This window comes from Schistocerca americana, chromosome 4, assembly GCF_021461395.2.
Source record: "Schistocerca americana isolate TAMUIC-IGC-003095 chromosome 4, iqSchAmer2.1, whole genome shotgun sequence".
NCBI lineage: Eukaryota > Metazoa > Arthropoda > Insecta > Orthoptera > Acrididae > Schistocerca > Schistocerca americana.
The window spans coordinates 170,145,452-170,170,184 of record NC_060122.1 but is presented as its reverse complement, the minus strand read 5'-3'; the positions used below and the strand labels follow the sequence as shown (position 1 = coordinate 170,170,184).

Below are 24,733 nucleotides of genomic sequence, written 5' to 3'. Positions count from 1 at the left end.
CAAATATGACACATGTGGAGACCAGCTAAGTTTCCTGTCAAATGTAAGGCCTAAAAATTTGGTTGTCTCCACGATTGGGAGAGCAACGGGACCGAGTCTTAAGGACGGTGGGAGAAACTCTTTGTATCGCCAGAAGTTAATACAGACCGTCTTCTCGGCAGAAAAACGGAAGCCATTGGCGACACTCCAGGAGTAAAGACGGTCAAGAGAACGCTGAAGACAGCACTCCAGGACACGTGTACACTGCGCGCTGCAAGAGATGGTAAAATCGTCCACGAAAAGGGAGCCTGATACATCAGCTGGGAGGCAATCCATTATTGGATTGATCGCGATGGCGAAGAGAGCGACGCTCAAAACTGAGCCCTGTGGCACCCCATTCTCCTGGCGAAAGGTGTCGGACAGGACAGAACCCACACGTACCCTGAACTGTCGATCCATTAAAAAGGAACGAATAAAAAGAGGGAGGCGACCGCGAAGGCCCCATGTATGCATGGTGCGGAGGATGCCCGCCTTCCAACAGGTGTCGTAAGCCTTCTCCAAATCAAAGAACACAGCCGCGGTCGGGCGCTTCCGCAAGAAGTTATTCATAATGAAGGTCGACAAGGTAACCAGATGGTCAACAGCAGAGCGGCGCCTACGAAATCCACATTGTACATTGGTAAGTAGGCGTCGAGACTCGAGCAGCCAAACCAATCGAGAGTTAACCATTCGCTCCATCACTTTACAGACACAGCTGGTAAGCGAGATAGGTCGATAACTGGAAGGCAAGTGCTTGTCCTTCCCCGGCTTAGGAATCGGGACAACAATAGACTCGCGCCAGCATGCGGGAACATGTCCCTCAATCCAGATGCGATTGTATGTACGAAGAAGAAAACCTTTACCCGCAGGAGAAAGGTTCTTCAGCATCTGAATATGAATAGAATCTGGCCCTGGAGCAGAGGACCGTGATCGGCCAAGTGCGTTTTCGAGTTCCCGCATGGTGAATGGGGCATTATAACTTTCACAATTCGAGGAGCGGAAGTTAAGTGGCCTAGCCTCCTCTGCCTGTTTGCGGGGGAGGAAGGCAGGGTGGTAATGAGCGGAGCTCGAAACCTCTGCGAAAAAGCGGCCGAAGGCATTGGAGACAGCCTCAGGGGCCACAAGGACGTCATTCGCGACCTTCAAGCCAGAAACTGGTGAGTGGACCTTAGTGCCAGATAGCCGGCGCAGGCTACCCCAGACAACAGAAGAAGGAGTAAAACTGTTGAAGGTGCTTGTGAAAGCAGCCCAGCTGGCTTTCTTGCTTTCTTTGATAATACGACGACACTGAGCACGTAATCGTTTATAATTGATACAATTCGCCACTGTAGGGTGGCGTTTAAAAGTGCGTAAAGCACGTCGACGAGCACGTAAAGCGTCTCTACATGCTGCGGTCCACCAGGGGACTGGTACGCGACGTGGAGAAGAAGGAGGGTGAGGGATGGAATATTCAGCAGCAGCGAGAATGACTTCCGTGAGGTGTGCGACCTGACGATCGCAGCTTGTAAAGGTTTGATCCTGAAAGGTCGCCCTGGAAGAGAAGAGCCCCCAGTCTGCCTTGGAGATGGTCCAATTAGAGAAGCACGGAGAGGGGGTATGCTGCAGGAGATGGATAACACACGGGAAGTGGTCGCTCGAATATGTATCAGAAAGTGCATACCACTCAAACCGGCGTGCAAGTTGGGGAGTACATATAGAGAGGTCTAAATGGGAATAGGTGTGAGATGTGTCCGAAAGGAAAGTAGGGGCGCCAGTATTGAGGCAGACAAGATCGAGCTGGTTGAAAAGGTCTGCTAACAAGGAGCCCCTCGGGCAGGATGCTGGAGAGCCCCAAAGGGGATGGTGGGCATTGAAGTCTCCAGTTAACAAAAATGGTGCAGGTAGCTGAGCAATAAGTTGCATCACGTCTGCCCTGGTAACGGCAGATGACGATGGAGTGTAAACGGTACAAAAGGAAAACGTAAAAGTGGGGAGAGTAATGCGGATGGCAACTGCCTGCAGGCCGGTGTGCAACGTGATGGGATCGTAGTAAATATCATCCCGGACCAGCAACATAACCCCTCCATGAGCTGGGATACCTACCACAGGGGGTAGGTCAAAACGCACAGAGGTGTAGTGTGCCAAGGCAATTTGATCGCATGGGCGTAGCTTCGTTTCCTGGAGGGCTACGACAAGCGGACGGTGCAAGCGGAGAAGCAACTTCAAGTCCTCTCGGTTGGAGCGAATGCTGCGAATATTCCAGTGAATAAGTGCCATCGTAAGAAAAGAAAGATGAGAGAAGTGGTCACCTCGAAGGCCGCTTAGGGCCTGGCTTCGAGCGAGCACTGCCGCCGCTATCAGTAGGCGGACAGTCATCGTCCATTGGGTCTATAGCACAGTCTAATATAACAGTCGCGACACTCACTGCTGTAAAAGTTGTTGCCGTTTGACAGATGGAGCGACACTAGCGCTCCAAGCGGTAGGTAAGGTGAACGTCAGACGCGTCGTAAGCATAATGTTTGTTTACATCCATTTCCTACGTAATTTCCGCATTATTTGAGTTATTTTCTTGCCTCCAAGGGTTTGTGTGGTATCAGAAGGCATATATGTTTCTAAAGATGATTCTAAAATAAGCGCCAGCACGGACAAAAATCATGAATAGAGTGGCAAGCTACAACACATTCGTGAAGAAACACTTGTGACATTGGACAGAATTGCAGCTTACCACGTTCATATCAAAAGAATATAAACACACAGATTCACATGTCAGAAGCACAGACATGTACCTCTACTTGCAAAAACGATCGACAGCTCGTTTATCGTTCTGTAGGCCTACTGCGTTTGTTTGTCATTTTCGCCTGTTGCCACAAGTACGACCTTCATCTTTTTATTATTCTAAGTGGGACAAGCAACTGCCAAATAGTGGGAAGAATATGCTGAAAACACTATAATGAGCTGATTACACTACATTTCACGAAAAACCAAATATTTGTATAATTTTCAAACAATCTGTCAGTGAAGAAGGTGCTGACAAAATAATGTCATCACACGAAAGAAGCAAGGGAAATTAAGTGACTAACAACAGAAGTGAACGAAATACATACCAAAGAAATCAGCAGCCCAAATGAGCCAACTTCTTCAGTTTCTTATTTGCTTTCTTGTTGTTAGAAACTACGTCTTGATTCCAATATTTCAGCCTGTAAACGAGTCTCACTTTAACAAATAACTTGATTAACAGCAGCTTAGTTTCTTCACAACATCCAGGAGGAAAACTTGGGACAGCCATCAACAAGTTCACATATAATTCACCACAGTTTTTCTTGTGAGAATGTTCATCAAAAACTGAAGCCATCTGATTTTCACAATCCCTAAAAAATAAACAAATATTTCCACTGCAAATAACCAAGCTTCCAAAATTGTCTTCGTAACTTTTGAAATGGCAATAAAATTTGTCATTTGCATCTAAGTCCTGGTTGTTGTCTACAAGTAGATTCCTGCACTTGACACAATTATGTAAAGAAAAAAGTTTCTTCAAGATGTAACCAAACACATATCTCATACTGTTTTGTTCTCCAAGGTCTGCTGGAACTTCCACATTTGGTAGCTTTGTTGCAGAACTTGTATCACTACTGCATAACAACTGTGAGACCTTTAATGTTTGAGCAGATTTCATGTCCAGTATTGCCTGACCCCAGTCAATTCCTTCACAATTACTGCTTGCCACATTAGAAGAATTTATCAGCTTGCTTAGTGTACAGTTGTTAAATGCAGCACAAAACTGCCTTGGAGATGGGTTGCTGCAAAAACCACCTCTCTGCCTTATAGTTGAAAAAAAGTTTTCCAATGTGTCTTGGTTAATTTTACGTGAGAATAAGTACAATTTTGTTCCAGTCAGTACCTCGGCAGCAAGCATTTCCAAAGCACATATATTGCTTAGAAGCCCCTTTACACATTTTATCCTCAGGGAGTAATCTTTTCCATCAGAGCCTACAAATTTCCAAGAGTGAATCCATGGCTTCATCACATGTAGAACATCCAGATGCTCTGAATCACTCCTAATACAGTTCCTTAGATGCACAGGCCCTTTCACACTGTATGTATTAAAGATATCAAAAATGTCATTAACTTTCTGACAAAAGTCTGAAGTGCCAGTTGCAGATAATGGCATACTACCACAAAACACAAGTGTGTCAATACCAGCTGCCACTGTATGGCTTAACACACGAACTGCAGTACCCACTTTCATTTTTGAAAAAGCTGGCAGTTTGACAGCTTTTTTAGTCAGCTTGGGAGCTAACTTGTATTTCCTGTGCAAGTCATTTGAATAGAGCTGAGAAATGTCCTTCCAAGAAGCAGTACCAACCAAACCATCATTTGATGTATGAATTATGTCATACCTAAATAGGTTGTTTCTGATGCTCTTAAACAAATGTGGGGTGTCATAGAAGAAACAGATCTTCTGCTCCTCATATACCAAACTTGGATTGTCTTGTGTAATTCCCAGTCTCTTTCTCCAGTCCACAAAATTTGAACCCTGATCAGTCACACAGGTCTTCACAACCAAGCCAATTTCCTTAAGTCTTTTGACTACTTCATAAAATATAGCAGTCAAATGAATAGCTCCCACTGTTCCTTTACAAAAACAGTAAAGCAATGGTTGTTTGAAACATGAAAAAATGCCATTAATCATTATCACCAACACACTGTTGGCAATTTTAGCTGTGCGTGTAAACCCCAAGTCCTCAAAACCAATAACAGTGTCAGAAGTGCTGTCATATGTCAAATTTGCCATTAGCGACATTTCATCCAATGACATATTCACAAGTTTATCATTATCAGAAAAATGTTGCACCTTTTGCTTTAAAAGATGGAATATATTGTCACTTATCCCACATTTTATTTGTATGCCTTCCACATACCTTTGTAGTGTACGCGCTGATGGAAGCATAAAACATTCTGATAAAAACCTGTATGCCTGAGTGCTGTAATATAGTAAATTTAGAGCAAACAGCTTATTTTCGTCTTTCCATCTTGCAGCACGTTTCTCTTTCAATGGCATGCTAATCTGGCTTAACAACAAGTCAAGGGCATCTTTTTTTAAATATCGGGATCCTATAGTCTTTAACATTCGTTTGTCCTTGTTCACTTGCTCCTTCTGATACAATTTCTGTCGCTGTCTGTAGGCACTTTCCTTGTCCCGTAATAGTTTCGCTCGAAGTCTAGCGATTTGCACATTCTGACACTTCACACACTTTTGCAAGACACGAACAGCTGCACTTAATCTAACCACTTCATCGTCAAAGCAGGTCTGTGTTGACGATTCACACGAATCTGGCACTGATACATGGTGAGCTGAACCAGCTGCTTCTGTGTCATAGGACTGTTTTACTGCTTTAGATTGACTGTCGAATCTTTGTGGCAGTTTCCTCTTCATCGTCAGCTGAGGTGGCTTATTTGGAATGTCAAACAGGGTGGGTACTGCATTCCACACGAGTTTGTTGTTGTCTGCGTTCATGAACTGGTTTTGTTCGAAATGTAGCGAACAAAACCTAATATTACTATACAGGTACACTGGGTCTTTCTTCATGAGGTCTTCTCGCCTGCTATTAACAAGCCATTTTCTGCTCCTAAAACGAAACATTCATCATTTATACACATATAGTTTGCAAGTGAATCCTGACGATACAGTTTAGTAACATGATGGTTATACCTCTCAGGATCCTTAGGAAACCTAAAAAAAGACAGCTTTGGTGTCTTCTTTCTGTTGTTGGTGCAATTTATTGCGCTACAAACGCTCCCGCCAGTAAAAGCCATTGTAAAAATCAAAATAAACAACCACTATTCTCCTTCACGATCGCGCCGAACTCACAGTGTAACCTACCAGCCGCTTGGGGCGCTGCTGGCGCTGTAGGCAACAAAATCGAGGCGAAGTGTCGCGACTGTTATATTAGACTGTGGTCTATAGGGTCATCGGCCATCTCGGGAGGATGGCCGGGAGGGGGAGCTTCCTCCGCCAGTGAACGGCCAGATGTACGGCGACCAGCGGTGCGGCCAGGCGAAACGGATGACGGCCTGGGGCGGCAGCCGCTGGGTGGCGCAAGAGAAGAAATGCGCCGTGGCGGGGAAGGAGAACTGTGCTTCCTATGCGCCTTTTTGGAAGGACGTGTAGTGGAAGTACCGGTCGAAGGCTGTGAGGTCGAGGTACGGAGGAAGTCTGCACGGGATGGTTCCTTCTTGAAGGCCCGTGCATCTGACTTCGGTGTCTTCGTCTTAGCAGAAGCTGAAGAAGGTGCTCGTGTCTGTGGGGTGATGGGAGGAAGAGGAGACGTCGACCGCGCGACCTTAGCACTGGCCGAACGGACGACCGTGGTGCTGAAGGTCAGATCGCATGTCTGGGTTGCTACCTCCCGGGTAGTCCGAGGAGAGGCGAGGACAGTACTGTATTTCCCCGCTGGGAGCAGCGTGGGCTTCCTACTAGCCAATAGCTTGCGAGCAGCCGAGGTGGACACTTTCTCTTTGACCCGAATTTCCTGGATACAGCGTTCTTCCTTATAGACAGGACAGTCGCGGGAGGATGCGGCATGGTCACCCTGACAGTTCACACAACGAGGAGACGGAGGTGGACAGTCACCCTCATGGGCATCCCTGCCACAGGTGACACATTTAGCCGCATTGGAACAAGACTGTCGAGTGTGATTGAAACGCTGACACTGGTAGCAGCGCGTAGGTGTCGGGATATAGGGGCGAACAGAAATAACCTCGTAGCCCGCCTTGATGCGCGATGGCAGCTTAACACTATCGAAGGTCAAGAAAATTGTCCGGGTCGGTACAAGGTCACTGTTGACCTTTTTCATGACCCTATGGACAGCCGTCACGCCCTGCTCAGCGAGGAATGATTGAAGCTCCTCGTCAGTCAATCCGTCGAGGGAGCCAGTATAGACCACACCACGAGACGAATTCAAAGTTCGGTGGGCCTCCACCCGGACAGGGAACGTGTACAGGAGGGTGGCCCGAAGCAGTTTTTGTGCCTGAAAGGCATTCTCAGTGTCTAGTAATAAGGTGCCGTTACGCAACCTGGTACAGGATTTGACAGATCCGGCTATGGCATCTACGCCCTTCTGAATAACGAAAGGGTTGACAGAGGAAAAATCCTTTCCGTCCTCAGTTCGAGAAACTACGAGGAACTGTGGGGCAGGCGGTAGTACTTTTGTCACTGTTGGCTGGTCACGTTTCCGTTTTTGGGTCGAAGTCGAAAGAGATGGAGTAGAATCCATTGCGGAGGAATCCCCCATGATTGCCAGCGTCTCCGATGGCGCGCTCCTTCCTTGTGGGGACCCTCTCAGAGGGCACTCCCGCCTTAGGTGAATGTTTACACCTCAGGTCACACCTCCCGAGAAACAGACGGAGGGACCAATCGGCATGGTCAGAAGGTATCAGCTCAGGCAATCACCCCTCCCCGGGCCTGGCCTTTACCAGGGGGTACGCGCGTGCCTTACATGTCTACCCAGGGCGGGGACTTACGCGTTACCCCGTCACCGGCTACGCGTGCGAACGCGTGGGTCGGCCTTCAGGCACGCACAGGGAGGAAGGAAGAAGAGGAAAAAGAAGAGAGAGAGGGAGAAAGAGGACAGACTGTCTCAAACGCCGAGGCGGAGACCAGAGAAGGCAACGAGAAGCAGGCAATGAGAAAGCAAGGGGAAGAAGGCAATGAAAAGGCAAGGAGAAGAAGGCAATGAGAAGGCAAGGAGAAAAAGGCAATGAGAAGGCAAGGAGAAAAAGGCAATGAGAAGGCAAGGAGAAAAAGGCAATGAGAAGGCAAGGAGAAAAAGGCAATGAGAAGGCAAGGAGAAAAAGGCAATGAGAAGGCAAGGAGAAAAAGGCAATGAGAAGGCAAGGAGAAAAAGGCAATGAGAAGGCAAGGAGAAAAAGGCAATGAGAAGGCAAGGAGAAAAAGGCAATGAGAAGGCAAGGAGAAAAATGCAATGAGAAGGCAAGGAGAAAAAGGCAATGAGAAGGCAAGGAGAAAAAGGCAATGAGAAGGCAAGGGAAAGAGTAAGGAAGACAGTGAGGTGGAGAAGAGCAAAGAAAGGAACCAACAAAAGGAAGGAAGAAACGAGAAGTGAAAAAACCAAAAGGACCACGATGATAGGTCGTGGAACCGTCCGTCTCCGGACGCAGGCGCGAACTACCCCCGTGAGGGGGATGGACTCCTTTTAGTCGCCTCTTACGACAGGCAGGAATACCGCGGGCCTATTCTAATCCCCGGACCCGCAGGGGGGGCCGTGTGTGTGATAATTGCTTGTACAGCCCTCTCGCAGTGTCCGGAGCAAGTATGGTGGGTCTGACACACCGGTGTCAATGTGTTCTTTTTTCCATTTCCAGGAGTGTATTTTGGAAGTCATGTGGATCACCTCACACTTTTCGTTATTTAGCGTCAACTGCCACCACCATATAGCGATCTTCTCTAAATCGCTTTCTGGCAGATTAAAACTGTGTGCCGGGCCGAGACTCTAACTCGGGACCATTGCCTTTCGCGGACAAGTGCTCTACCTACCATCTGAGCTACCCAAGTACGACTCACGCCCCATCCTCACAACTTTACTTCTGCCAGTATCTCGTCTCCTACCCTCCTGGTAGAGCGCTTGCCCGCGAAAGGCAAAGGTCCCGAGTTCGAGTCTCGGTCCGGCACACAGTTTTGATCTGCCAGGAAGTTTCACAATGTTGTCTGTTCGCTACATTGGCAGGGACAATATATTAGTCAATACCGGCCAGTAATTCGACATGCTTCGATTGTCTATAATCCATCAACCACATCGCCCTGAATCTTGAGTACGACGTGTGTTCGACGATACGTACAGCATGGCAATAATACCTCCCTTTCCCCTCCCCTTGTCCCAAGTCTCCTGCTTTCTGAAGTAGCGGCAAGGGTGTCGGCACCCTACTGACCACGTACAGCTGTCCTCAGTGCGACAGGTCGCTTCAACGTCGCAGTGCGCACTTGTTATGGTTCAACTGCCCTTTCCCAGACCTTTGAACTTACTGGCGCAGCCAGTTACAGAGAAATCTGCGGTTTAAGGTGGATTCCGAACCAAAGTTCAACTTCGCATTCGTAAGAATTATTGCCAGAGCTGAAAGTAGCGAAATCTACTGAGCACTGCACCCTGGACCTTTCAGTTTCTCTTCTGGCACCCACTGAAACATAACTACTACTCTGTGTAAACCCTAATGCGTAATTTTTCAGTTGTTGTTATGCGAGATGTTGGTCTGAATAAGTCGCACATATTTTAACTTGGGCTATGATAATTTCACAAAGGGCCTTCTTAAAGCACGACGCTTCTCCCATCCTATATACAAAACCTAACGGAATGTTAAAAGAACGCTCCTTCAAAGTGCAAGCCGATGTTACTCAGTCAATAAATGTATGTGGTTATTACTCTTGTGTTTACAGATTTACTGGAACTACGAATTTCTTAGATGTTTGGTTTCCAGACGTTACATTTGAAGTCTTCTAAACGAATATCATGCTGACGATGTGACCCATGCAACTGTACAATAGTTTCTAAAATATATCCACTGGAACAACTGGAAATTACAGTGATGGTACCGCAAATTAGGTGACAGGGAATTTTACAAAACGTACAGCTTAAATGTTAATATCAGGTTTCTAAACTAAAGATTTTTCATATTGTCATAAGGCCCGTTGCAATAATAATTCAAAGGGGGTTCCTACTTCTATACATTTTCGTTGAACTATGTTAATGGCGCATAGCGAACTATCAACATTTTAATGATACAGCCCTAGAAATACAAGAAAACTCAGTAACAACACAGGAGATACGCAAAAGGAAGACTATAGGAATCAGAATCGTGGATATACACTGAGTATTGGAAATTCAGCTGTACTATCTAATGCGCATTAGCTCCTCATTCTTTCGCTGCCACCGCGAGAAAAAGTTGGGCCCTGAATGATTATTACGCAACACACACTGCATACTTCGTTAGTTAACAATTTGTATAAATCAGACTGCAGAAATTAAGAAACAATTACACCGTATTAAACACGGTATCTGCTGTTTCCCGTTAGAGCTGGGCTTCATGTATTTATGCCATAAAGGAATTAGTACTATGAAGCGCGTGTCTATGTACTCCATCATCAGGTGGACAAATACATCCTATTAACAGTGAAATGCGCACACGGTATCTTGCAAAAGTAGGTAAACAGAGGAACAGTTAGTGTATCGTGTATCGTCTATCGAGAGGTAAGATGCTAAGAAGATTCTACATTCCTGTGACGTTTGATGTGCTGATCCCTGGACACGTGGCGTAACCATGAAACACGTTACTTCTCGATGTGTGCGGTAACGTCAGCAGAAGAAATACGGATACAGGAACACACTTAAGAAACTGCCTATTGGAAGTGAGTTTTCCTGCTCCGTACTGACAATGTGCTGTGGATCTGTACAAGGAAAAGGAAGTTAAATTTTCCGGACGACAACAACACCGTAGCGGTACCGGGAAAGCCTGGAGGAAGCATCGTGTTTCTGCAGTTTATCTTTGTTCGCTACTGAAATTTTATAATCAAAGCCCTTCGTTCAGAAGAAGCAGCTCTAACAAATTTTTATATCATTGTACATAAAAATAAGTCTGCTTCATACCGTTTTAAGTAGTTCTTTGTGGGCTACAGAAAAAAGCGATTGCCACGTAAATATTGATTAGTTTGAAAATGGTACATAGCGTTTAGATTTCATTCAGCATTTGTGTGTAGACTGGTTTTCTGTACATATCGAACAGTCATTATGCATATCACACGCCGTCTTAGTTTGACAGCGAAACTACTTTTCTCAGGTCTGTCAATATCGCGTCAACAGCAAAGCAAAATATCTAACTAAGACACACACACACACACACACACACACACACACACACACACACACACACACACACAGCCGGCCGCGGTGGTCTCGCGGTTCTAGGCGCGCAGTCCGGAACCGTGCGACTGCTACGGTCGCAGGTTCGAATCCTGCCTCGGGCATGGATGTGTGTGATGTCCTTTATGGTTGGTTAGGTTTAAGTAGTTCTAAGTTCTAGGGGACTGATGACCACAGCAGTTGAGTCCCATAGTACTAAGAGCCATTTGAACCATACACACAAAACACACACACACACACACACACACACACACACACACAAAACACACACACACACACACACAAAACACACACACACACACACACAAAACACACACACACACACACTAACACACACACACACACACACACACACACACACACACACACACACACACACACAAAACACACACACACACACAAAACACACACACACACACACACACACACACACTAACACACACACATACATACCAGAGAGAGAGAGAGAGAGAGAGAGAGAGAGAGAGAGAGAGAGAGAGAGAGAGAGAGAGAGCATCTTTTCATCGAGAAGAAATCTTTGCTCAGGTATGTTTCTGAGAGTGACGACCAGCTGCCAGCCATTATACATTTCGTCTATCCTCTGGATGTTTTCCTGCATTTCGCTGAAGAATTTTGTTCTTGCACTCTCCTCGTGAACAACAGCATTACCTGCCAACACATACAGCTTTCGACGCTCGAGTGACACAGTTTTGCCACTCCTTTGCAGTTAAGCGAAATTTACACCATTTTTACGTCGCAGTATCCTTTCAGTTACAGTTACATTGTAAAGAACTGAAAAATCGTCCTTTCTGCAAAAACAGTAATTGCACGGCGTCAAGTACGCCAATAGGGTATTTGTATTCTGGAAACTGTCTTAATTATGTCGTTTTACGCTCTTAACATGATTTTTTCCCTCTTGAATTTCAGTATTTTATAACCACGGAAATTAAATTCAAATGATTTGAAAGCGCGCTACAACGCGCTATTAGGGTCATGTGATGCCTGTGACGTCACTGGTTAGCTCGCTGCTCCTGCTACCATAAACCTCATTCAGTGATGTCTCGTTTTAGAATTTAAGTTTCGGAAAATGGGTTACGAATGGTTTGTAGCACCACACACTACAAATACATCTATAAAACTCTTGAAAAGTTAGTTTTTAGTGTTACAGAGAATGTGACGGCAAATTGCCACCACGTTGACGCAGAAGTTCATTAAATTAATTAAATATGTATTTCACTATGAAGTTGACATTAGTTTACCTCCGGATTTGCTTCCCCAGTGTTACGATGAAGGATAGCGCCAGTCAACTAAATTGAACTTACTGAAAATTGTCACTTTAACCAAATCTACATAAATTGTTTACTAGCTTAGTTGTTAGGGTGGTAGACCGTCGAATAGTACAAGATTAGGATCACAGAACGCTGGTTCGAATCCAATCCGAAAGAATATTTTAATGTATTTGTAAAACGAATCGACAGTCCACTCCTATGAAAACCAAATCACAATTACGAAACTTCACCACACCGCTCAGAAACAGAATATTGTGTTTTCTTGCTGTTTTCAAGCGCTTACATTTGCAATCGCGTTCAATACTATATTCTCTAGTTGACGTGACCACATACTTGGTACTTTATTAGAAACAATGTTCTTTTTATCTTCGTACTGACCATCTAGGATCCTTATCGTATAAACTTTCGTAGTTTTATCATTTCACATAAAGATGAAGTAAGTCTGCTACGGACGCTGACGATCGTTAAAACTCTCAAACGTCAGAGCCCTTACGTTTATTTTCATATTTCATGCAAAACTTTGAAAAGCATGTGGCCCTCCCGGGATTCGAACACATGACCTCTTTACTTTTAGTCAGCTGCGCTATCCGCTGCGCCACCTAGTGCCAACTGCTCATATTTTATGTGCTGAGTGTTTTGTACGGAGGAAATCAGCATAAAGTTTTGCCAAGAATTATTTCATTGTGTTTTGGTCGTAAATCGTGACAGTCTACAATATAGTTGTAATATACAACCTCATTTACAGAAGTTCTACAATTCCTTAGTTATGAGCGCGTTTAATAATGTTTTAGGGTGCAGGGAAAAGAATGTCGTCGCACATATAGCCGCTCTAAATGAGTGGAGCATAAACGCATCAACTTTCGCTAAGTTTGCACTATCAACGTTCACAAAATTCCTTACTATTGTTACTTGAAAGTCGTAATTGCGTTTTCCAACACGAAATAGCTAAACTACTCTTAGTCTGTGGCGTCACCAGAGCATCAGCCAATAACAGAGTGTTGTCGATCATGTGACTAGATGTTGATACTTAATGCTTTTTAAACTTTAAGTACTTACTTACTTACTTACTTACTTACTTACTTACTGGTCATACCGGACTCGAGAGTCCATTACCGCACCAACTTATTTTCGCCTTCTGACCCTGTCTTGGGCTATTTCCTTCCATTCACCTTCGATACCTAGGCTCCTCAAATCAGCCTTCACATTGTCCTCCCATCTATGCCTCTGTCTCCCCACAGGACGTTTTCCTGCTAGGTGCCCTACCAGTACTCTGCGCGCTGCCCTGCCCTCATCAATTCGAGCTACGTGACCCGCCCATCGCAGCCTACGTGATTTAATAATACTGATTATGTCAGGGCTTGAATAGAGTTCGTGAACCTCTTCGTTATGCAGTTTTCGCCACTCTCTGCTAATGTCATCCCTTTTTGCTCCGAAAATTTTCCTCAAAATTTTGTTTAAACTTTGATTAGATTTGAGGATATATTTTTTGAGAATATTGAACGTAAATGCCATTTAAATGTTATAACCAGAATAACAACAATCCGAACCATATTTTTAACATAGGAAAATGACCTATTGACCGAAATCTGGAAAAATCGGAGAAGTCAGTTACGCGTTGTTGTTTCTTCAGCTGCGACAGGCGAAAGCGGAGGAGTGTTGTAACGTCAAGAAAGCGTCCAGTTTCATCCAGTGCAAACTTCCCCTACTAGCGTCATCAGTGGAGCGACGGAGCATCGTATACCAGAAGGAGAAGGTGGCTGAAGGACTAAGCGTCAACAGAGGAAATTTCCGAACCATCCTCTGCGCTCTGCAGAACACGCGTGTCAAGGGCGTGCGTAGCACGCGTGCGCGTGGCCGCCCTGGACCCAAAGACGCGCTCTCGTTTAACTCTTTCTTGACACCGTCGCTTCATGGCTGTAGCAAACAAACTCGTTCCGCTCGTTGCTAGAAATTACAAGACACGGCGCGAGCCGCTGTGGGACTCTCAGAACGAGGGAAGGCCCCGAAAACGGCGGCAGCACAACAGAACGACTCGGGGTGCTCTATGCACAAAGCTGTGTGGACAACAAGAGCTGCTATCAACAGCAAAGGTTCTAGCAACGAGCCGCTGCTTCACTCATCAAACAGGTATCTCCAGTCACCTGCTCATCTTACGCGACAGAAACAAGAAAGTGAGAAGTGGGTGTTGGTGCACTTTGTAGGGAATACGCACGGTGCCTTTTTTTTAAATTTTATTGTACACTAGCCGCATCCGACTACTTGGTGCTGTGGCTCAATCTGATTAAATGGAAGAAGGAAAAGATGAAACACGTGTTTCTTATAATGTTTAACTTCACAATACTAGCTAGTGTGCTGGCATATTAGCAGCAGATATTCGGATGATTTTCTGAAACTGGGCAATGCTTCGCAATTGCAATATATGTATAGGTATTGTATACACATCGTAACTTCTCTAACCCCCTTCCTCTCTCTGCCCATCTCTTCCCCTTCTCTGTCTATTCCCTCCTCCCCCATCTTTCTCAGTTCTCTTACCCCTTTCTCTTTTTGAAGATTCGTTGCAGTTACTGCAAACGAAGCAATGATTGGGAAATTAAGACGCTTAACCTTTTCCGACCCACTGGCTACAAACTTCTACATTAAATTGTACCGTTTCTTAGCTTAAGGAGAAATATTTTCTCCAGTGGAAACCTCATGTACACATTCGTGAATGTTGATTATCCTGTACAAGTGCTGACAACTGTTGGACTTCACTATAAATCAACAAGTCACTATAGCGGTGCACAGCAGCTTGTGACCGCCAGAATGCACGGAACGGGTTTGTTAGCTATATCCCAACTTATAAATTAGTATTATTTTACCACATTGCATTTTAATTATTGAATGATCAGTTTCTTTATCACAACAGTCAATATTTCAATACTAGTTACTTTAGTCCATAAAAAGAGACCAAGTATACGAAGTATGTTTTGAAACAGGGAACATATTTTTGTTTAAATCATGTGTCTAAAATCATTAAGAAATCATCTAAGAGCATTACAGCATAAAGAAAAATTATACTTCCCCGGAAAAAATTCCGGTCTGAAAAGGTTAAAATGACTGATCGGCTGGGATCATTAGTATGTGGGGTATGCGAGAGACCTCTCCACCTGCTCAATCTAGGGTAGTTTCAAGTCGGTATTTAGCATAGTTTTAATCTGCAAATGGGTTGCATTACAATGTTTCGGACCTTTCAGAGTCCGTAGTAGTAGTAGTAGTAGTAGTAGTACAATCTTAAGTCGACAAGCCGTAAATACAACTGTGTGTGTGTGTGTATGTGTGTGTGTGTGTGTGTGTGTGCGCGTGTGTGTGTGTAAGCAAATATATGGGGCTTCAGGAGCTATACAAAAACACACAATGTGGTGTCAAAATTTCAAAGTTATCGACGAAGAACTTCCCGAGATTTAATATTTACATTTTATATTTCGATTTATATAGATTTCAGCCTTTGGTGAAAAAGGTATCATTTCAGGTTTCGGCTTCTTAGCCAGTAATCGGATGGTATAACTAATTCACATGGTAACTTCAAGTACAAGTAAGCAGGGCAGAAATGGGGTCGTAATTCGAGAAACTACTCTGGTTTGTTCTGTTGTACTTCAGTAAGTAACTATGTAAGATACTCAAATCAAATTTTTTTATTTGTCCTCTTATCATTTAGGCAATATTTACGTCTATTTTCTCTTCATCGTTCCCTGACTGCAGGGGGCATGTTACGGTATGGGGGTGCTTTTGGTGATTAGGGCGTGGTCCCTTATGGAGCTTAAGGAAACGCTAAATGCGGAAGGATATGAACATACTTCACGACACTCTGTTCTGCGTACAGTAGAACAACATTTCGGAAACGAATACTGCTTATATCAGCATGAGATACACCCTATCAACGCAGTATCTGTGGACAATAACATCCCTGAAATGTTATGGCATTCCCAGAGTTCCGACCTGCACCCAAAGGTTTCTCACTGGTATGAGATGGAACGTCTAGTTCGCGCCCGACCAACATCACTACATTCTCTGGCTTCGATCCTTGACGCTCAACAGGCTGCCGTTCCAGCACAGATATTCATATATTTCAAAGTGTCCCTGGCAGAATTAAAGCAGTCATAAAGGCAAAGGATAGAGAGATCACACATTTATGTCCATTGACAGATATCCACACTTTTGATCAGATAGTTTTAAGGTAATTAACGTGCCAGTATCATCTTTGGGAGGAAGGCAAGACAGTAGTGCCCCAGCTGTTCTAGTACTGGCGGCAGCTGCAGCAGAGGAATGCGCGGGCCCCGTTATCCTTGGCAACCAGGCAGGTCAGCCCGCGTTCCATCGCCCACTCAGCAGGCATAACGTCTGCATGCCTTATATGGAGTACGCCAGCTTATGACTGACGGCGCTGACACCTCGTCCACCGTGTGCGTCACATATCACGGGCATAGCTCTGTAACCAGGAAACTGCAACAACTTTGAGATGTCTGTATCCTAGGTAACACACTAAGGAGGCAAAAGTCACGGGGACACCTCCTGAAATCCTGCTGGACCAACTCCTGCCCGGCGTCGCATGCAAGGCGATGGAAATCCGCTGCAGAAATATTAAACCGTGCTGCCTCAATGGCCGTCCACAACTGCCGGTACAGGATTTTGTGCTCGAAGCGACCTCTCGATGACGACCCATAAATGTTCGTTGGTTTTCGTGTCGGGCGATCAGTATGGCCAAATCGTTCATTCAAACTGTCCAGAATGTTCTTCAAACTAGTCGCGAACAACTGCGGCCCGATGACAAGGCACATTGTCGTCCACGAAATTCCATCGTTGTTTGGGAACATGAGGTCAATGAATGGTTGTAAATGATCTCAAAGAAGCCGAACATAACCATTTCCAGTCAATGATCGGTTCAGATGCTCCAGAAGACCCAGTGTATTCCAAGTAAATCCACACCGTTGTGGAGAACCTTGCCTTGTAGAGAAGTTGGGTACATGGCTTCGTGAGGTCTGCGCCTAAATGGAACCCTTCCATTAGCTGTAACCAACTGAAATCGGGACTAATCCGAGAAGGCCACGATTTTCCTGTCTAGGATCCAACCGATACGGTCGCGAGTCCAGCAGAGGCGCTGCAGGCGATGTCGTGCTTTTAGCAAAGGCATCCTTGCCAGTCGTCTGCTGCTGCCCCAACCCATTAACGCCAAATTTCACCACAGACTCCTAACGGACACGTTCGTCGCACGTTCCACATTGATTCCTGCGGCTGTTTCACAAAGTGCTGCTTGTCTGCAAGTGACAACACGACGCAAACGCTGCTGCTCTCGGACGTTAAGTGAAGCCGCCGAACACTTTGTTGCCCGTGGTGAGAGAGTGTCTCTCTGAAAATTGGTATTCTCGGCGCAAAAACTTGACATTGTGGACCTCAGAATATTGAATTCCCTAACCATTTCCGAAACGAAGCGCCCCGTACGTCCAGCTCCAATTACCATTCTGCGCTCAAATTCTGTTAATTCCCGTCGTGCAGCCATAACCATGTCGGAAACCTTTTCACAAGAATCAACTGAGAACAAATGACAGCTCCGTCAATGCACTGCCGTTTTATACCTTGTGTACGCGACTCTAGTGCCATCTGTTCATGTGCGTATCACTATCCGATGACTTGTCACTTCAGTGTATCTTCCTGATAATGACCGTTACAGGTTTTGTGCTTACTAATGTCAGGAAGAATTTACTTTATTTACGAAGGAAGAAAGAGTAAGGTTTCACGATTTGTCGAGCACGAGGTTATACGAGATGAAGCACAAGCTTGGATTGAAAATGAAATCGGCCTGTCCCTTTCAAGGAAACCACCCTGGCATTTGCATTAATTTAAATCTGTATGTCCAGCCAGGGGAGTTTAACCTACGTTCTCTCGAATGCGCCACCTCGTTCCATAAGTAGTATTAGCGTAATCTGTGAGAGCAATAGAGATTTGCACAAGCAACAGGGATCTTTATTTGGGTGTGACGCGATGCAGAAAATTTTTTTTTTTTCATTTTGTGCGAATGGAGTGTCCTCTAAATCTTTGGCTGTCTTCACCGCAGGCTGAAGAATTATCTATCTCACTGTATCCATTGCTTGTACCGTTCAAAAATGAGGTATGTCGAATGTGGGAGCCATTCCGCCATGCAGCACAGCAAGACTCAGGTGGTGAATTTACTGGAACAGAAGGTGCTGTTCGTAGCGTCCTTATATCTACTCCCCAGGGATTCGTATCCTCCCTCCTGCAACACCGCCGCGCGCCCCCCCCCCCCCCCCCCCCCCCCGGATTTACTTAGGGCAAATTTCAACTGCTCCAAAAGCGTAATTCAACATTTCAGAACTCTCATTAGCGTCAGGTTTAACGACATGTCGCGGTGTCGGGACGCCTCCCTTATCACGCGTTAAAATGACGTACGCGCGACGGAACAGCGCAGTCCTTGCGTCACTGCCTCGTTACCTGCGCAATCCAATGGAGCAAATTAGGCCGCGATAGCTTGTCGCGTCGCTCTTCCTCATATCGGGCTACACTTTACCTACAAGTATTTGTCTGTGTTTGGCTAATGGCCCATGCTACACGCGTTTAAAATATTGAATTAATTTATAGTTTTCTAAAAATATTTGTGTTTTTAGCTAAGTGTAGGGAGATTAGATGGGAAAAATTCACGCTGCTTCAGGCATACTCTTTTTCCATTCAACGAAAGAAGAGGACACGGAACACAGCATTTGCGGAACTTATGTGGAGGCTGTACGGCAACAAACTGCTGGCGTCATAAAAAAAAACCTAGGTTAGTTTAACATTCTGTTGACGACCAGATCAGGGACTAACCAAAAGGCAGGCTGCGCCAGAACTGGAAAGGAAATCGAACTCTCGTTCAAGGGAGCTAAGTACATACTATGGGAGACCATATAGAATTTAAATCAGGGTTTCCTGACGAGCATGCGGACCCAGCGCCTTTACCAGGCATTATCTGAGAAACTTGACGGGAATATTTGAAAGAAAGGCGACGGTAATCCGGCGAGACCTTGATGGAAAGAACTTAGTGAGCCGATATTCGAGCAATGCCGTGTCACAATTGTGCTTCCGTCATCTTACCTCTCACGGAATGAACCTTAGAACAAGACCAGTACCCCGACGCCCGCACCCGGTTCTTTAAAGAATCTAACTTCCACGCATAAAACAGCTTCAACCGTACTTAATGAGTTAGTATGTTAAATATTTGGCAGTTTATGCATTTTACTGTCCAGGTCTTAGATATACAAAATAATTAAAATGCAATACGATCAATGAAAGTACGGCAATACAAGGTACTGAAAGCAATAACATAATACGTAACCCGCCCGGTTGGCCGTGCGGTCTAAAGCACGGCTTTCCGGGTGGGAAGGAGCGCCTGGTCCCCGGCACGAATCCGCCCGGCTGATGTGTGTCGAGGTCCGGTGAGCCGGCCAGTCTGTGGATGGTTTTTAGGCGGTTTTCCATCTGCCACGGCGAATGTGGACTGGTTCCCCTTATTCCGCCTCAGCTACACTATGTCGGCGATTGCTGCGCAAACGAGTTCTCCACGTACGCGTACACCACCATTACTCTACCACGCAAACATAGGGGTTACACTTGTCTGGTGTGAGACGTTCCCTGGGGGGTCCACCGGGGACCGAACCGCACAGTAACACTGGGTTCGGTGTGGGGGCGGCGGAGGGGTGAAGTGGACTGCGGTAGTCGTCGTGGGGTTGTGGACCGCTGCAGCTGCGGCGGGGACGGAGCCTCTCCGTCGTTTCTAGGTCCCCGGTTAAAATACAATACAATAACATAATACAGCAAGACACATACAGGGTGGAGAAAAATTGTCATGAAATTTTAACCCTGGATAGCTGATGCCAGTAGGAACCAAAATTACTAATGTTGTTAGGCGGCCCGCGCACTCGGTGGTAGCGCGCCAGCCTTCCACTCTGAGGGCCTGGAGGCGAAGACGCTGGGGTCCCGATACATCCATTGTAGTTTCATGATAAAACGTACCGGAAACAAACCCGTCAACAGCTGTTAGTTCGCGTAGAGAAAGTCTTTTACAATTTGTCGGCCCTGAAAAGGGCCTTTCTTGTAGCTAGGACATGGTTTACTTTAAAGCAGGTGCTCGAACTGGTGACCCTCTGACGCGACACGAGCTTGGTAACGTCGAACGGTGTTTCGCCAAGCTCTTTCAAAAATTCCTGGCATTGCCATGATGTGATTGGCGGCATGTTGAATGCGATCCATTAATTTCTCTTAGTTTGTAGGTTGTTCAGGTCCGGGTGGGTGAACTAGAACCTCGAAGAATCACCACATGAAAAAGTCCGGTGGCTTGAGGTGTGGTGATTGCGGGGGCTATGTCCTACGAGCACCTCTGCCAATTACCCGGCCGTCGCAGAGTTCATTTAAATATCTGCGCACAACGCCCCATCATGCTGCAACTAAGTGCGTAGCCGTATGTCCAGGGGAACATTTTCCAGCAGGCCGGGTAGAGTATCTTGAAAAAAGTGAAGGTAATTTGCCCCGGTAAGTCGAGGAAGTAGACAGACCGGCCCAATCAGATGGTCATCCACAATGCCTGCCCAAATGTTGAGCGGAAATCGTTCCTGGTGTTCACGGACCTACGTGACGTGAGGGCTTCCCCTTGCCCAGTAATGAACGTTTCGAGTGTCGTAAAGGCCATCCCAATGAAAGGTGCACTCGTCGGTAAACAACAACATGGCGGGGAAAAATGATTCAAATGGCTCTGAGCACTATGGGACTTAACATCTGTGGTCATTAGTCCTCTAGAACTTAGAACTACTTAAACCTAACTAACCTAAGAACATCTCACACATCCACGCCCGAGGCAGGATTCGAACCTGCGACGTAGCAGTCGCGCTGTTCCAGACTGAAGCGCCTAGAACCGCTCGGCCACACTGGCCGGCTATGGCGGGGAAGTCGGGATCTCGTGCGACACTTTGCAGAAACCACCGGCAAAACCCTGGCCTGTGTTCATAGTCCGCCACAGGATTTAGGTCTTGGGCAAGGTGGAAACTAAATGGATGCTGGCCGTCATCCCTGAAAACCTCCCAGACTAACCGATGAGTGACCCCCATGTCGTGTCCAACCGCTGGAGTACTTGTCTTAGGTGCTTCCTCGAAGCGCTCGAGGACAGTCTCTTCAATTGTAGCATCCCGTCGTGTTCGAGGTCTTCCAGCACCACCATGATATCCCGCTAAAGAGCCTGTTTCGCCAAGTCGCCGGTGAATTGCTGTAAATATTTGCAGGTGTGCGTGGCGTCTTGCTGGGTACCGTTCCTCATATAACCGTCGAGCTTCGTGCGCATTACCGTCGGCTAGTCCATAACCAAAAACCATATCTCTTTTTTCAAACTAATACTGTGCCGCCATGCTTACTCTATGACGAAATTGCAGGTGACGTGTGTGTGCTCCGAAGCGAAGCTTATGTGTGAATGCGTCTGACGTGAGGTGCAGGTAAACAGCATAACGTATTCGACACCTGTGCGTATCATGTTGGGGCAGTGATGGGGCGAGGGACGTTTGTGTGTGTGAACCGACAACCATAGCGTTGCCCGTCAACTGGCGAAGGGCAACAGGGCTATCCCACGGCCAATCGGAGCGCGTGGCGTCAAGTTTCCATAATTTACAAATGGTGCGTTGTCGACCCACGCAACATTAGTAATTTTGATTCCTACTGGCATCAGCTATCCAGGATTAATATTTCATGACAATTTTTCTCCACCCTGTATAGCGTGTTTTACATTTAGTATACAAAACTTTTACGGTTGAGGACTCAAAAGCCTCATTATGTTGATTTTATTGTTTCGGGTTATTCATCCCTAGACTAATGAAAAGTCAAAACAAAATGTCTTTCTATACCTTGTTCCTATCCTTTTGAAGTCCGCTATTGCGGAAAGTAGGGTTTCCACTTGCACGATTTACCCGCTACTGCTTATTGTTTCAAGCAGATTGGCTGTTTCCTTGGTTTTCATCCACGTAGTTCACTGAAGAAACGTTTGGATGGCACTAAACACTTTATACACAACTGCAACCAGTCACTTTTTTCATTAATAATGCTTTATTACATTAACCGGTTTTCGAACCCTTTCAGGTTCATCTTCAGATGATTTCGGGAGAAGCCGGGAAGTTACATCATTACTGGTAGTAGCATAATGCTGGGTGCTGGTTCTATGGCAGAAAGATGGGTCACACTTTAATGTATCGCCATGACTATAGATTATCTGTCGATATGGATGTAAATTTAGTTTTTACTTACTGCGACAGTATAGGCGGCTTTTTTCGTATCTGTCTGCCTCCATTTTGATGTCCAGATCCATTTTGATGTCCAGAACACTTTCACACGAACTAATATAGTTCGTGTGAAAGTGTTCTCGACATCAAAATGGAGGCAGACAGATACGAAAAAAGCCGCCTATACTGTCGCAGTAAGTAAAAACTAAATTTACATCCATATCGACAGATAATCTATAGTCATGGCGATACATTAAAGTGTGACCCATCTTTCTGCCATAGAACCAGCACCCAGCATTATGCTACTACCAATAATGATGTAACTTCCCGGATTCTCCCGAAATCATCTGAAGATGAACCTGAAAGGGTTCGAAAACCGGTTAATGTAATAAAGCATTATTAATGAAAAAAGTGACTGGTTGCAGTTGTGTATAATTTATTTACATTAATATACAGTCACGGTTCTAAAATATCCGTAATGGATAAGCATAACTTTAAGAATGTTTAGTGTATATAAAGTTAAAACTGTTAGTCAGCTCAAGAATTATGTTTAAGCTCAATAGGAAGTCGCTATGTGCTCTCATTATCAAACACTGGATGAAATTTGTCTGGGTAACATGCGCACCATGAGTAGTTTACTTTATTTTTTCAATTTATTAGCTTTCAGGTAGTACCCATTCAGCCATCTCAGTAACGGAAAGACAATACGACATTGTATTGGGAACGAGTTTCTGGTCAGTTACGAAGATACGAACTTGAGGAAAGTAACACGCAGTCCCCGAGTGGAGAAACCCTCCGACCCGGCTAGGAATCGAACCCCGGCCCCCTTCGGTCAGGAATCTGCGGCGCTGACCACGCGGCTACCGAGACGGACTCTCCGTGAATTCGCTGCTGAAGACAAACACAGTTTCTAACTTGAGTTTGAGTTCTTGTGTGAAAACTTAACCTAAGATTATAGTTCGTAGCTAGTAAATTATGACAGCATTTTAAATTTGTAAATTCCGTCAGTAATCATATTAAATATTGAAAATAAAATTTTTGTTCTACTGGAAGCTGTTACATACCCGGGTGTTTTTAGCCGTTTAATAATATAGGCACGAGATTATGCCGAGCATCGAGGCCCTTAGTCATTTCTTGCTCGCACCGTATTGTTTTTTTTTTTTTTTCGTGTTCATTCGCGTATGATATTCTCTCCGCCAATTGCAGCACCCATTGGCTTGGGGAGTACATAATATGGAGAGCAACTATGCCAACTTTTACTGGTTCCGTTGCTGCAGTGATCTGTATTTTGAAGAATTTGCACACTTAGGAAGACCACGCAGTTTTATGTAAATCTGAGCACTAGAGTTCATGATGGCAGACTCCAATCGACCGGTGACCTGTCCAATGTGATTGATCATAAGCAGGAAACTATGTTGTCGCGTGCGACAATAAACAGTCAGTTGTGTTGCTAGGACACACAATTTGGAGGGGGGGGGGGGGGGGGGGGGAAGGTAACATGATTAATAGCTCAGAGCTCAGCCGGAACAGGCAAACACCCCAACACACTAAGCTTTCTCTCCATCCATTGAATACTGTAATAATGCTTCTCATACGTCAAGTGCGTTCTCTTCAATGAGCTGCTCCAGTCAGACGCACGAGACCGCAATTGCAAACTACTCTTAAGATTGCGTCAGGCGCCGATGTAAATCCGTAATGCACACACGCACGTCGCCAACGTGGCGAAAATGGTTGTCAAAGAGTTTCTTTAGGTGATTCCATATCCTACATTCTCCTGCGTATTTCAGCTTCCGTCTTTCCCGTTCTCTCTTTAACTGCTTCAATTACGAAGATGCTTTGCTGGTCAAGAGCAGTCGTGCGACATTTGAACAGGGTCAGAAGCAACCACCCGAGCAGTCGCACACTAGTATATAATGAATATTTCACCTATTAATTTTCGTATGCCGCCCATTTGAAAAAAAAATTAAATTTCGCATCTCTAGTGGAAAACTAGACAAAGCCTGGACGTTCCTACACGCTCGCTTTGAGGGCCTGGTAACGTGATTACCTCAGAAAGGCGTTGGCGCAGTCACGCCAACAGTTTTGTTCTCGGAACAGGAGAAAGACAGCTGTGTGTGACTTGCCTCGTTATGGGCTGCAGAAACACACACACACACACACACACACACACACACACACACACACACACACACACACACACACACACACAGAGACGACCAGCTGACGGAAATCCTGTGTC

At 45.4% G+C, this 24,733-nt stretch overlaps 1 protein-coding gene across 1 annotated transcript in view; it reads right to left on the bottom strand.

Moving 5' to 3' along the window:
* LOC124614028 (hexokinase type 2) overlaps nucleotides 1-24,733 on the bottom strand; it is a 412,702-nt gene that overhangs the window by 134,467 nt on the left and 253,502 nt on the right. The window lies entirely within an intron of this gene.